This window comes from Sitophilus oryzae, unplaced genomic scaffold (assembly GCF_002938485.1).
Source record: "Sitophilus oryzae breed Bouriz unplaced genomic scaffold, Soryzae_2.0 scaffold_1203_pilon_pilon, whole genome shotgun sequence".
Taxonomy (NCBI): domain Eukaryota; kingdom Metazoa; phylum Arthropoda; class Insecta; order Coleoptera; family Curculionidae; genus Sitophilus; species Sitophilus oryzae.
In genome coordinates this window covers 204,870-219,451 of record NW_022145842.1, presented here as the reverse complement: position 1 = coordinate 219,451, position 14,582 = coordinate 204,870, and the positions used below count along the sequence as shown (strand labels likewise).

At 32.1% G+C, this 14,582-nt stretch overlaps 1 protein-coding gene and 1 pseudogene across 1 annotated transcript in view; both read right to left on the bottom strand.

Moving 5' to 3' along the window:
• The window catches only part of LOC115891940, a 152,132-nt pseudogene extending 150,014 nt beyond the window's left edge, over positions 1 to 2,118 (bottom strand).
• Positions 1 to 12,899, bottom strand: part of LOC115891929 (RING finger protein nhl-1) — a 223,138-nt gene extending 210,239 nt beyond the window's left edge. The window contains exon 1 of the mRNA XM_030912536.1: positions 12,592 to 12,899. The gene's annotated coding sequence lies outside the window, so the exon portion shown is untranslated. The remainder of the gene's footprint in view (positions 1 to 12,591) is intronic.
• Positions 12,900 to 14,582: the final 1,683 nt, after the last annotated feature.

Sequence of the window (14,582 nt, the reverse complement as noted above, 5' to 3'; positions counted from 1 at the left end):
TCTTCATTTTCAGAAAGAATATAACTTAGGAGTATTTAACAGATGTCTTTGTATACGTAAATTATGATAGATTTGTCACATTGTAACATAACTTTGTTGATTGACCTTGCTAGCGATTCTGTAAACAAATTTCCTGTCTAGTGACTCATCAATCGTATACAAATAGCATAGGCTAGACAGGAAATTTCTTGCTACTGAGCTTACAGAATCCCACTGCTTGTCAAGGATTGTTATGTTTGTTTGAACAAGATCGGATTATATTGAGTTTCAAACAAATCTTGTTTGAAACTTAAAAAAGATTTGTTATTAGTAATTTTAAAATTTACATGGGATTTCCAATATTCAGGTAGACGATGCAAGACATGGTATAGAGAATAAAATAAAATATTTCCTTATTTTGACAAATATCGTAAAATAAATTAAATGCTAATGAGAATTAATACTTTTAAAAGGAAAATTGGCTATTATCGACTTATTCAATATTAAATTTCTGAATAAACTTCGTAAGGAAAAGAGGGAGAACAATGTCAAAAATCTGAACCGGAAACAGCTTCGCCTTTTGAAGTACACTCGTGGGTAACATTTTGAACTAAAATATTTTCAGGGGTAAATCGTAAAACTTTATATGATGTCAGGTTAAGTAAAATACCGTAGTAAGTTTAAATAAGTAGTAAAAGTTTTGGAGTTTTTAACATGTGCATATTTTAATATTTAACAAGATTGCTACTTTAAAAGTTTCTATACCATCAATGTTTTGTATAAAAATGGGATGAGTTGATTAATTTAGGTAAAGAATAAAATAAGATTTTTGCTGTATATTCTAAAAAAACACACAATTAGTATTTTATGATTCTGAATATTTTAAATATAACCTGATAAATAAGACCTTTTCTTTACTAATAAATACGTTTACAAAAAATCATCGGAAGTTTAAAGATAAGCGGCTTTGACTTTGGCACTTATTAAAATAATTATGTTTTTTTTAAACATTAAAAATTCTTGGATAATTTTAGTTTTTGTTTCCAGCCTCTAAAAATTGTTTCGCTGCGCACCATATAAAGCATACTTGATTAAAAATCTTGAAATTGTATAGAGTGGCATGGATCAAAAGATCCAAGTTATCTTGTCATTTATAACGCATTTTCTCTATTAAATATTACTTAGTTAAATTCTTCTTCATTTATTAATCTGTGATTTCAGTTTACTTCTTTTCTTATCAGTCACAATTTTGAGGATTTGGAACGGATGTGCTTAAGTTCAAGTTTTTTTAATTCTTTATTTACTCTACAACGGCTAAAGTTAGATAGATGTTAGAAAACCAGAGAAGAATACTACGTAGTATCTAAAAATGAAATAAAATTGATATCTTCCATTGTATTTAAAAAAACAAAAGTTTGTATTATCTAGTATGATATTTGTATTTGCCATTATCAATATAGGTACCCTATGTCTAAAATTTTAAAAAGCTAGCATTATCGGCCTTTGAGATATTTGCCGGGTCCAGACTTTTAGCTAACCCGGTATATAACAAATGATTGTGTTATATTCAATTTTCAATATCGTCACTAGAAGAAACGAAGTATTGTGATTTACTAATATTTATGGAAAACTTGATGACCGAAGTAAATACAAAAATTATGACTTATATTAAATTGTCCATACACATACAATGTTTGTTATTATGAACATTTATAACGTGCTTATATTAAGTTTTTAAACTAAAATTTTATGCTACAAAGTAACGAACTTCACATTTTCTCATTACTTTTTTCTAGTTTGAATATAAATCTGAAAAATGGCATTCGCGTATTTCAAGTTCATTTAATGGATTTTCATTGGTTTGCCAACAAAACGAGTTTTTTCATAAATACGAAAAATATCGAATACGCAGATCCGTTAAAGGCAAACTTTTCAGCTTTTTTTCCGTTTGAATTGAACGAAACCGAATTAAAACCCGTAAAAAGAAAAGTAATAAAGTAAAACAAAAAGAAATCAATGCAATCAATCTAAAAGTGATTAAACAACGAGTATACACACAAACTATTCTAACCTTTATTATTTGTTCTAAAATTCCACTTCTTCTATAAATCCTAGATTTTCTATTTAATGGCTACTTTTGCAATGTGAACACAGTGTAAAAAACACTTCATTACAAAAAACCAAGTACGAGACGGATGAGCTTAACACAGTCTGTTACCACAGATTATACAGATTATAAACTTTGTTTTTTCTTTATTGTTTTTCGTGGTTCCAATTTTCGAAATCGGGTACTAGTTAGGTTACTAGTTTGCGCTGATAATAACGTTACTGTCTGACGTAATTTGCGGATCAAATACGCCAAGCGATATTTCTAAATAACGTGTAAAAATTGCTTAAATGGGCATGTGCGGGTATTTGACAACCGGGGCCGGCCGGCGAGATGTTTTATTTTAGGTTATGTTTGAATTGTTTTGAATTATTACTTCGGTTTTATTAGGTAATTTGATATTTAAGTAGCGGGGATTAGTTTTAATTAAATAAATATGGCCCAAAATATGGATTTCACCTCTTCCAATATTAAAGAACCTATAAAGAGGCTTAGGTTTACAGCAGATGACGACTTAGCCCTTCTAAGAGAATTTGTTGCTTGTTGCCCTAAAACCCACTGGCAGACTTTGAACAATAAAGCACTGGAAATAAGCACTTTAGTCCTTTAGTTTTAGAATACCTAGTAAACAAAACAATTTCAAAGTTTTAAATTCAAAGTAAGGTTAAGTTTAAATAGCGGACGCGACGCGAACAGAATCCTTTCCGATCCGATAACTATAAATGAAGAGAGTTTATACCACATCACGTAAAGGAAATAACACCTGGCCTTATTAACGTCCATGCACGCTATTCGGTTTAGCGATATCTCTCTATTACGCTGTTTATTGTTATTTTACGCGAGTTTATTTTTGCGCACAGGAAATTTTACTCGTTTGCACATCGTCATAAAAAAACAATTTTCGTACCACGAATCAGGGATAAGATTTTTATCTGTATACTTATAGTATACCTAATCTGTGCTGTTACGCTGTACTTTCGGGTTGCTCTCAGGGGTGGGGTAAAGCGGGTGTGTGGCCGAAGGAAATATATGTTATATTTCAGAAATCTGCCTAAGGCTTAGCCCGATCCTGTCGTGTTAAGTCACACCCAAAATTCGAAATACACGTGTTTTGATTAAGGCTTGATTAAGGTTTGCAGAGCTTCAGCATTTCCCATAAAATAGCGAGCAATTTGTTACAAAACCATATAAAGTATATATCACTGTAATCCTAAAACTTCAATCTATTTCCGTATTGTAACGGAATGTTAAATTGTGTCTTAATTTTCGAGAAAACTTAGTCCAAACATAAGGAATATATTGTTGATGATTGTCCATCAAAATCTTAAAAATAAAGAAGTTGTCTAAAAATGTGCTACAATACGGATATAGTATAATTCTTTATCTTTAATTTTTCTTTATTTGTGTAAAAGTACCTACCCAGTTTTACATAAAACGTTAAATACCGAACGCTTATTTTGCTACTTTTTCGGACTAGTGAAATGGACCTTTAAACTAAAGCTGCAAACCAATGGTTGTTACGATATTGCAGTTCACACTACGGACAACGATCAGTGATATTCCTGGCCAAAACGTTATATAAGTAAAGTAAATAAAGACAATGAAGGTCCGCAATTAATTTAGTTTTAATATTAAATTGTACATACACAATCATTGTTTGTTATTATAATTTAATAACAATAGATTTTGTAAAGTAAAATTTCTATGTTACAAAATATAGTTCGAGTTTCATATTTTCTGATTACTTTTTTCGAGTTTGAATATAAGTCTGAATAACGGCATTCGCGTATTTCAAGTTCTTTTCATGGATTTTCATTGGTTTGTCCACAAAACGAGTTTGATAAACATAAAAATTTCCAATTCGCAGACACGTTGAAGGCAAACTTTTCTGCTCTTTTTGACGAAACCGAATTCAAAACCGTACAAAAAGAAAAGTAATAAAGCGAAACAAAAATATATCAATGCAATGAATCTAAAAGCGATTAAACAGAGAGTACAGATACAACTATGCTACCCATTATTTATATATTGTAAAATGGCACTTCCTGTATCAATCCTAGGTTTTCACTTTAATGGCTACTGTTGTAATGTGAGCACGGTGTAAAAACACTTCGTTACGAAAAATCAAGACTGGACGGATGTGCTTAAATGAAATCTGCAAACGAATGGTGGTTGCGATGTACGGCTACGATATTGCAGTTCACACTTGATAACGGTCAGTGATACTTCTGCCCGAAACGTTGTGTAAGTAAAATAAGTAAAGACAATGGAGGCCCGAAACTCTTTTACTGTCTATAATAAATTGTATACAAGGTGCTACAAATTCGAGGTACGAGCATTGGTAACTCTGTAACCGTAATAGATACGAACATGGTTAAATTGGGGCAAAGTTGCGCTTTGGGATGTTCACCAAGATGCCATCAAAAAAGTTTTGAAAATTTCAAGGATTGCTGAGTTTTTTAGAAAAAAACGGATATTTTTGAAAATCAATTTTATTTTTTCCTGTATAAACTTTTTAGAAAATCAAAAAACTAATTGCACATTCTCATAGCCACTTTATGAGGGCTATCTGAAAGTATTTTTAGATTTTCAAATCGGCTGATAATTTGTGAGATACAGAGGCCAACTTAATTTTTTTAAATACGGACCTGCATTTTTTATTTCAGATTTTGAAAGAACTCGCTCTCCTGAGTACAATGGTATGCCACACTTAATTTTTTTTTGTTTTGGAAATAAATAAATAAATAAATATAAATGCCTTTATTGTCAAAAAAATTTTCAATTTGTTGACAAAGGTAAACTAACAAACAAAGTAGAAAAAAAACAAGGTACACAAACAAACAAACAAAAGATAATACAAAACATTATATAAATAATATTGTCAGTCTTATTGTTAAAATAAACATTTATAAATGTTTACAATGTCAAAGAACAAAAAAAATAAAAATAACATTCAAAAATATTTAGCTAGTTTATAGTAAAATATCAATGACCTCTAAATAAATTCATTTCGATGTCATTAGTAAATATAGCAATAGCAAACATTAGACCAGTGTTTACAAGATCAAATACGATTTTCAAAATCTAATTCATTTACGGCGTAGAGAGCCTTGTCTAGTAAATAAGAGTTCAATGCTTTGCGAAATGAAAAAAATGATGTTATGGATTTGATTTCAAATGGCAGGTGATTGTGCATTTTTTTCGATTTGTTTAATATTGTAACTTTTAACTAACTCTGAGCGTGGGGTAGGTAGATAAAGATCTTGCTCCGCGTTCCTGAGTGGATAAGTGTGAGATGGCCTTTCTTGAGAAGCTGATACATGTTTACGTATTAGGCAAACGGATTCAAATATAAATAAGGAAGGAAGAGTCAATATTTTTAATTCTTTAAAAATGTCCCGGCAATGAGTTCTGCTGTTTAGTCCCAGTGAATACCGAACAGCTCTCTTCTGGAGCTTGAAAATGCGGTCAAATTGAGTCGCACAACACGTACCCCAGAATGGAAGGGCATACCTGAGGTGCGACTCAAAAAATGCATAATAAACAGTTCTAGCCACTGACAAGTTAAGCTCCTTAGAAACAGTACCTTAATGCAAAACAGGCAGAGCTCAATTTTTTGACAAAGCTTCGATATGTATGTCCCATTTCAGAGAATTGTCCACAACAAGCCCCAAGAACTTTACAGATTTGACGACGTCAATGGTGGTGTTGTTAAGTACAAAAGGCTGCAACGAGTTTTTATACGACAAAGCTTTAGTTTTAGAAATGTTGAGAGTCAGGAGGTTCGAATCGCACCAAGATTTAATGGTGATTAAGTCATTTGATATAATCCTATGAATGCCGTGATGTCCTTGTTGCTCCAAGTGAAGCTAGTGTCGTCCGCAAAAAGACATATTTTGCCACTGATGTTTATGTTAGCAATGTCGTTAATAAAAAGAAGAAACAAAACAGGGCCTAGTACTGAGCCTTGTGGTACTCCACATTCTATTGGCTTTCTAGAAGACAACGTGGTATCCACCCTCACAAGTTGACTTCTGTTGCTCAGATACGACTTAAACTATCCGAGAGATGATCCCCTGAACCCATAGTGCTGCAGTTTATTAATTAAGATCTTATGATTAACAATCGAACGCCTTAGAAAAATCACAGAAAATTGTTGCTGTAGAATGATGGTTGTTTAGGCTGGAGTAAACTTTATTAAGGAGGGAAAACATAGCGTCATTTGTGGACTTGTTGCTTAGAAATCCAAATTGATATTCAGTAAGTATTTCGTACTTAAACAGAAAAGATACCAGCCTTCTTTTAACCAACCTTTCTATGATCTTAGATAGCGTTGGAAGGAGTGCAATTGGGCGATAGTTAGAAGCTTCATCTTTGTCTCCTCCTTTGTGCAGAGGAATGATTATTGCCGTCTTAAGACATTTTGGAAAAATACCATTTTGGAACGACATGTTTATTAAAGTTGTTAGGTGATTTAGAGTGCTTTCTGGCAGATTCGAAAACATTTTTAAAGTTAGCCCGTCGGTCCCAGAAGAGGATTTATTTTTGATGGTATTAATTGTACTGCGAAGCTCTTCAAGAACTACGGGCGAAAAAAAGAAACCGTGTAAGTTTACATTATCATTAGAGAGATAAGAAAGTGGATCATGAGGAGGACATATGGTATTAGTTAAGTTTTTCGCTACATTTACAAAGTAATCGTTAAGGTTCTCAGGCGAGGTAGAGATATTGCTAGACGAAGAAAATTCGGTGTCGACATCATAAGAGCTAGTATCCCAGTTGGTTGTTTTACATAAGTGGCTGAATTTTTGAGCATTCTTTTCTGAAAAAATACGACATAATTTACGAGGGGCATTTTTGATTTTGGACTTTATCGAAAATTCAGTTAAAACTGCTTCATGATCAGAGAGACCCGAGCTAAAGACGTTGCAGGCGATGGAGTTAGGATCAAAAGATGATACAACATAGTCTATAGTACTAGAACTGGTATTGGATATTCTGGTAGGTGAGCCTACATGCATGGCCATTCCAAAAGAATCAAAAATGGACCGAAGCAACTCCTGAGCAGCACATACACCAAGAAAGTCAATATTAAGATCACCACACAAAATTAGTTTGCTTTTCAAGGGCAGATACTCAAGCAAGATTAGTAGATTATGACAGAACAATTGCACGTCAGAGTCAGGTGTTCTATAAATACAAATAATGTAAAGGTCATAAGCATTATGGTGGACAATGGAAAATTCGAATACTTTTTCAGATAACAAATCATTGTACCTAGTTACCTCGGAAAAGTCGTTGTTTAAAGACATTATCATAGTACCTCCATGAGAAAAATTTGTTCTATCAAATCTGGCTACTGTGGTATAATTTTTAATAAACACAGGCTCATCAAAATTCAACCAGTGCTCAGTTATGGCAATGATATCTGGAAATTCAAGTTCTTCTAGTAAAAGATATAATTCATCTGTTTTATGTCTTAAGGACTGAATATTAATAAGGAATAGACCAAGCTTGCTATCGCTTAATTCTTCAGAGGGTGCTTGATCCTCTGTTCGCGTCAATTCAACTAAAAATTTTTACTCTTATTTGGGGAACCACTGGAATAATATTTGCCATGACTTTCCCTAATTTTTTGAAGTCGTAGAAGGCTCTCCGCAGAAAAGAATGACCTGAAAGCTGAAAGATCTGCATCAACTTCAGTTGAACCAATACCATAGGCGTTGTGGAAGCGGTAGTACAACTTACGCAAGGACTCCAGGTCACTAGGTAGCCCTTCTGATGCAAGCATCAATTTGATGCTGGTACTAGTGTGTCCTTCAAAACATACACTGGATGGTTGGTCGTGAAGATAGGCAAGGAATAGCCTAAGAGATTTCAAAATGGAGGGGTCCCTCAACCTGGCCAACACGTAACGTCCATTTACCGCATCTGAGTCCTGAGACAGCCGTACTATAGTGGAGTCATCGGGTCCATAACTACCAAACCATCTCTCTTCGTACTTCCCTGCACAATAATCTCTGGATTTTCCATCGCCAGGGACTTGCAAGCAGCTATAGCCTCCCTGGCAGACCCAAATTTGGACACGATTTATTTAAACTAATTTCAAGTCCGGCTCCGTTTTTTTTTAATATTTAATATATTCATCGTTACAATATTGTATATCGTTACAATAAGCTTTCAAACTTAAACGTGGAGGGTTGAATACGGAAAATTAAATGCAATAAAATAATAAAAAATAATATAAATAAAATGTAATATAAACAATCAAATCATTTCCCCGGAAGATGGATTGGAAATGGTAGAGCAGTATAATGGCCAGCGAGGTTCCTGGACCGTCTGACGACGTCAAGTAATTCGACAGGTCCAAGTTTTACAAAAAAGTGAAATCAATACATCTCGGCAGTTACAATAAAGAGTACAAAATGCATTCGAAAGTATAAGAAGAAGATCTATTCAAAAGCTATAAATAAAATTGAACGAAAAATAAATTTGTGCAATAGGGAGGGTGGTAACTCTTTCGAACATGTAGACTATGTAAAGCATTAGAAACTAGTTTGTAGAAGTTAATTTATTCATAATAACTACGATTAATATTATGCAAATTATTAGTTCGTACCCTGAGAATTTCAAATTCACAATAAGAAAAGTTAAAAATAATATCTTTAAATTGCTGATCTGGATATTATTTATTTGAATTTTTCAATTGGCTCAATTTTCCTTATTCAATGTTAATTAGCACTGATCAATACTGTTACAATGAATATAATCAGATTATATTATATATTATTAATAATTAAATAGTTTTGTTGCTGTTAAGGTACCCAAAACAAAAAAAAAGTATAATGTGTGGCATATCATTGTACTCAGGAGACTGAGTTCTTTCAAAATCTGAAATAAAAAATGCAGGTCCGTATTTAAAAAAATTAAGTTGGCCTTTGTATCTCACAAATTATCAGCTAATTTGAAAATCTAAAAATACTATCAGATAGCCCTAATAAAGTGGCTATGAGAATGTGTAATTAGTTTTTTGATTTTCTAAAAAGTAACGACAGGAAAAAATAAAATTGATTTTCAAAAAAAACCATTTTTTCCAAAAAACTCAGCAATCCTTGAAATTTTTAAAACTTTTTTAATGGCATCTTGGTGAACAGCCCAAGGCGTAACTTTGCCCCAATTTAACCATCTTCGTATCTATTACGGGTTCCGAGATACCAATGCTCGTACCTCGAATTTGTAGCACCCTGTATACACATGTTTGTTATTTTGAACTTTAACAACGAAACATTTTTAAACTAAAATTTTCATATTATGAAATACATTTCGAACGAACTTCACTTTTCCTCATTGCTTTTTTCGAGCTTGAATATAAATCTGAATGACGGCATTTGCGTATTTCAAGTTCTTTTAATGGATTTTCATTGGCTTGCAAACAAAACTAGTTTTTTGATAAATACGAAAAATCTCGAATTCGCGGACCCGTTGAATGCAAACTTTTCTGCTCTTTTAGCGTTCGAACTGAATAAAACCGAATTAAAACCAGTACAAAAAGAAAAGTAATAATGTAAAACAAAAAGAAATCAGTTCAATCAATCTAAAAGCGATTAAACAGCCAGTACACACACAAACTATGCTATCCTCTATTATTTTTTCTAAATGCCTCTTCCTGTATATAGAAAGTTTAAAACATTTTCCGATGCACGTCATTAACTTTGAGTGACAAGCGATGGCGACAGCGCTGCCAGATTGTGATGAATTTATGAGAGAGATGAATCTTAATTTAAAAGTGACAAACAATATTATTTAGTATATAATTTTTATATAATTTTTTTAAAACAGCAGATACCCGCTACAAATTGAAATAAGTAGAAATAACTTGAAAGTGGTATAATATGCTTACCAATCAATCTTACTTCTCTGACTGCATCTAAGGGTAATTAAAGGACCTTTATTGTCACTTTCGCGGTCAAAATATTTTATCAGGGAAGCTACAAGCGCTTTGCTTGGACTGTTTAAAGGCTTCGGCATATTTTCAATCCACAATTTCAAAAAATGCAGTAAAAAATCTCGAAAATTTAGTTCTTAAAATAACTTTTTGTGCTTAGAAGTACAATTTAAGAAAAAAAACTTTGAAAAACGGCAAAAAACGAGAATTACTCCCAAAAATTCAACAACACGATATTATACAAAATAATGACTGACACTACAACATTGCTAAACATGGCGCAATGTGACCAACAAGGCGATAATAAAAATTGGTTTAAACTAATTTTTGCAGCTTTAATCTAAATAAAATATCTGTTACAATCATTTGCTCTATAAAGTATAATGAAGAGCTGCTTGGTATTTTAATTTAGTCAACAAATTTAAACATTTTTGTTAAAATTTCATTAACTCAGATTTATAGGCTTTAGTGTCAATTTCGATGTGATTGATGACGTGCATCGGAAAATGTTTTAAAATTTCTATAAATCCTAGATTTTCTATTTAATGGCTACTGTTATATTATGAACACGGTATAAAAACACTTCATTACGAAAAATCAAGTACGGGACGGCTGTGCTTAAACTAATGCTGCAAACGAATGGTTGTTGCGATGTTCGGCTGCGATATTGCAATTCACACTTGATAACGGCCAGTGATAAGTACTTCTGACCCTAAACGTTGTGTAAGTAAAATAAATAAAGACAATGGAGGTCCGAAATTCTTTTAGTTTCTATAATAATTGTACATACCCGTTTAGTGTTTTTATTTTGAACTTTAATATCGGCAAATTATTTAACTAAAATTTTTATGTTGGAAAATGCAATTCGCATGAACTTCACTTTTTCTCATTACTTTTTTCTAGTTTGAATATAAGTCTGAAAAACGGCAATCGCGTATTTCAAGTTCTTTTAATGGATTTTCATTGGTTTGCCAACAAAACGAGTTTTTTCATAAACACAAAAATCTCCAATTCGCAGACCCGTTGAACGCAAACTTTTCTGCTCTTTTTGCGTTCGAACTGAACGAGACCGAATTAAAACCCGTACAAAAAGAAAAGTAATAAAGTAAAACAAAGAAAGAAATCAATGCAATCAATCTGAAAGCGATTAAACAGCGAGTACACACAAAAACAATTCTAACCTTTATTATTTGTTCTAAAATTCCACTTCCTCTATAAATCCTAGATTTTCTATTTAATGGTTACTGTTATATTATGAACATGGTATAAAAACACTTCGTTACGAAAAATCAAGTACGAGACGGCTGTGCTTAAACTAATGCTGCAAACGAATGGTTGTTGCGATGTTCGGCTGTGACATTGCAATTCACACTTGATAACGGCCAGTGATAAGTACTTCTGGCCCAAAACGTTGTGTAAGTAAAATAAATATGGAGACAATGAAGGTCCGAAGTTCTTTTTAGTTTCTATAATAATTGTACATACACGTTACGTGTTTTTATTTTGAACTTTAATATCGGCAAATTATTTAACTAAAATTTTCATGTTTGAAAATGCAATTCGCGTGAACTTCACTTTTTCTCATTACTTTTTTCTACTTTGAATATAAGTCTGAAAACGGCAATCGCGTATTTCAAGTTCTTTTAATGGATTTTTATTGGTTTGCCAACAAAACGAGTTTTTTCATAAACACAAAAATCTCCAATTCGCAGACTCGTTGAACGCAAATTTTTCTGCTCTTTTTGCGTTCGAACTGAACGAGACCGAATTAAAACCCGTACAAAAAGAAAAGTAATAAAGTAAAACAAAGAAACAAATCAATGCAATCAATCTAAAAGCGATTAAACAGCGAGTACACACAAAAACAATTCTAACCTTTATTATTTGTTCTAAAATTCCACTTCCTGTATAAATCCTAGATTTCCTATTTAATGGCTACTGTTATATTATGAACACGGTATAAAAACACTTCGTTACGAAAAATCAAGTACGGGACGGCTGTGCTTAAACTAATGCTGCAAACGAATGGTTGTTGCGATGTTCGGCTGCGATATTGCAATTCACACTTGATAACGGCCAGTGATAAGTACTTCTGGCCCAAAACGTTGTGTAAGTAAAATAAATAAAGACAATGGAGGGCCGAAATTCTTTTAGTTTCTATGTACATACACGTTTAGTGTTTTTATTTTGAACTTTAATATCGGCAAATTATTTAACTAAAATTTTCATGTTGGAAAATGCAATTCGCATGAACTTCACTTTTTCTCATTACTTTTTTCTAGTTTGAATATAAGTCTGAAAAACGGCAATCGCGTATTTCAAGTTCTTTTAATGGATTTTCATTGGTTTGCCAACAAAACGAGTTTTTTCATAAACACAAAAATCTCCAATTCGCAGACCCGTTAAAGGCAAACTTTTCTGCTCTTTTTGCGTTCGAACTGAACGAGACCGAATTAAAACCCGTACAAAAAGAAAAGTAATAAAGCAAAACAAAGAAACAAATCAATGCAATCAATCTAAAAGCGATTAAACAGCGAGTACACACAAAAATAATTCTAACCTTTATTATTTGTTCTAAAATTCCACTTCCTGTATAAATCCTAGATTTTCTATTTAATGGCTGCTGTTTTAACGTGAACACGGTGTAAAAAACACTTCATTACGAAAAATCAAGTATACGGGACGGATGCGCTTAAACTAAAGCTGCAAACGAGTGAGGTTGTTGCGATGTACGGCCGCGATATTCGAATTGGACGTTTAACACCTATTTTGAAGGTCCGCGTTTCTTATTTTAGATATCGGAGTTATCGGTCTGGACCGTTTGGACGCTACGTTCGTTCGTTCGTTCTAATTTTTCGGGAATTCACGACGTGAACGTACTGGGAATTCGGCGGGGAGACGTAGGCCGCACGGTGGCAGATAATCAAGAAAATCGTCAAAATCACACCCAAGCAATTCGGGAATAGTGTCATTCCTATTTATAAGACCTTTTCAAATATCTAATTAAAATTATAGTTTTTTTGCACTTGGTTCATTGTCATATAATGGTATTTTGTTTTATTAGGAGTAAGAATGATACTTTTTTTGTCGAGGATGTACGTTTGACGTACCGATAACAATACAGACGAGGCACTCGAGGCACTAAAAGTCATTTTTATTCCGAATAGAACATGCATTTTTTTTTCAGGCGTCACAAATTAAACAATATCAAACGTTACAAATAATATTAAAATATTTAAAAGTAAGTAATTATACAGGGTAAGTCTTAAATAAGTACAAATATTTTTAGGGGTAATATATTTCGACCTCAGAAACACGATTATGATTTTTTTTCGGGAAAAAAAATTAGGAATTTTAAAAAAAAATAGATTTTTTTTAGTTTTTAGTTAAAAACAATAATTTCTTGATAAATGGCCAACATAGGTAGTAAATTAAAATAAAAAAAACTACTCAAATAAAATTTACTCGTTGTATTGTTTCATATGACTCTTTCAACGGTAAAATACGAGAGAAAAATCATTGGGTAGCTGTGAAAAAAAAATTACTGTGGAAAATGCCATATGAAATATAAAACTGCTAATATCTGCGAAATCGAAAAAATGTTGAAATATATAGGGTCTAAATATAAAAAATGCTCATTTTTTAATTCTCCATCCATTGAAAAAATAATATACAGGATGTTCCATTTAAAAAATTGAATAAAAATTATTTTATATTTTAGAAAGTTTGGCGTAGAATTTTGAACACCCTGTATGATTTAAGATTCCGATATTTATAGAAAAGTAAGTACAGACATAGTACAGACCATCTAAAGTATATACCTAATATAGTTTTGATTTCAGGACAGTTCTTGTATTTTTAATAATTTTTCAAGGCTGAAAAAATATATTTTTTATTTATTTATTAATATCTCTGAAACTATTGAAATATATTTACTCATATCTTAGAATTATGTAAAGTGATCAGAAAGAAAGCCAAAACTGCAAAATATACAGGACGTCCCTTTTAAAAAAACCATCCGGGTTCAATCACTCTTTATTGAGCCACCCTGTAGAAGTTAAAATATTTTTCTGAAATATACCCTAGTATATACTTTAGGTTTGCACTTAAACAAAGTTCACAAGTTTTGTATTCTAGGAGCTACAGATGCCCGACGCACTATTGGCGGACCCTGTATATTGGGCACCCTTCTAACCAGAGCTGCAAGCTCAGAGAAAATTTAAGTCTTTTCTTTATTTAAATATTTTAATGACTTAAGTCATTTGATTTTAAGTAATTTTTCAAAAGCTGATTTAAGAATTAAGATTTAAGTCTTTTTGAAAATTATTTGTGATTTTTTAAATATTTATTTCGAAATAGAAAAACATTTAAGTTTTTTTAAAAAATACTTAAGTCATTAAAAAGATTTAAGTTTTCTTGTAAAAGAAAGTCATTGAAACATTTATGTGTTTTATAAAAGGCTTAAGTCAGATTCTTATACAGGGTGGTCCGAACTGTTATTCCGGAAACTTCGGCAGCATATTCTCCAGATAAAAATAAGTAAAAAAGTAA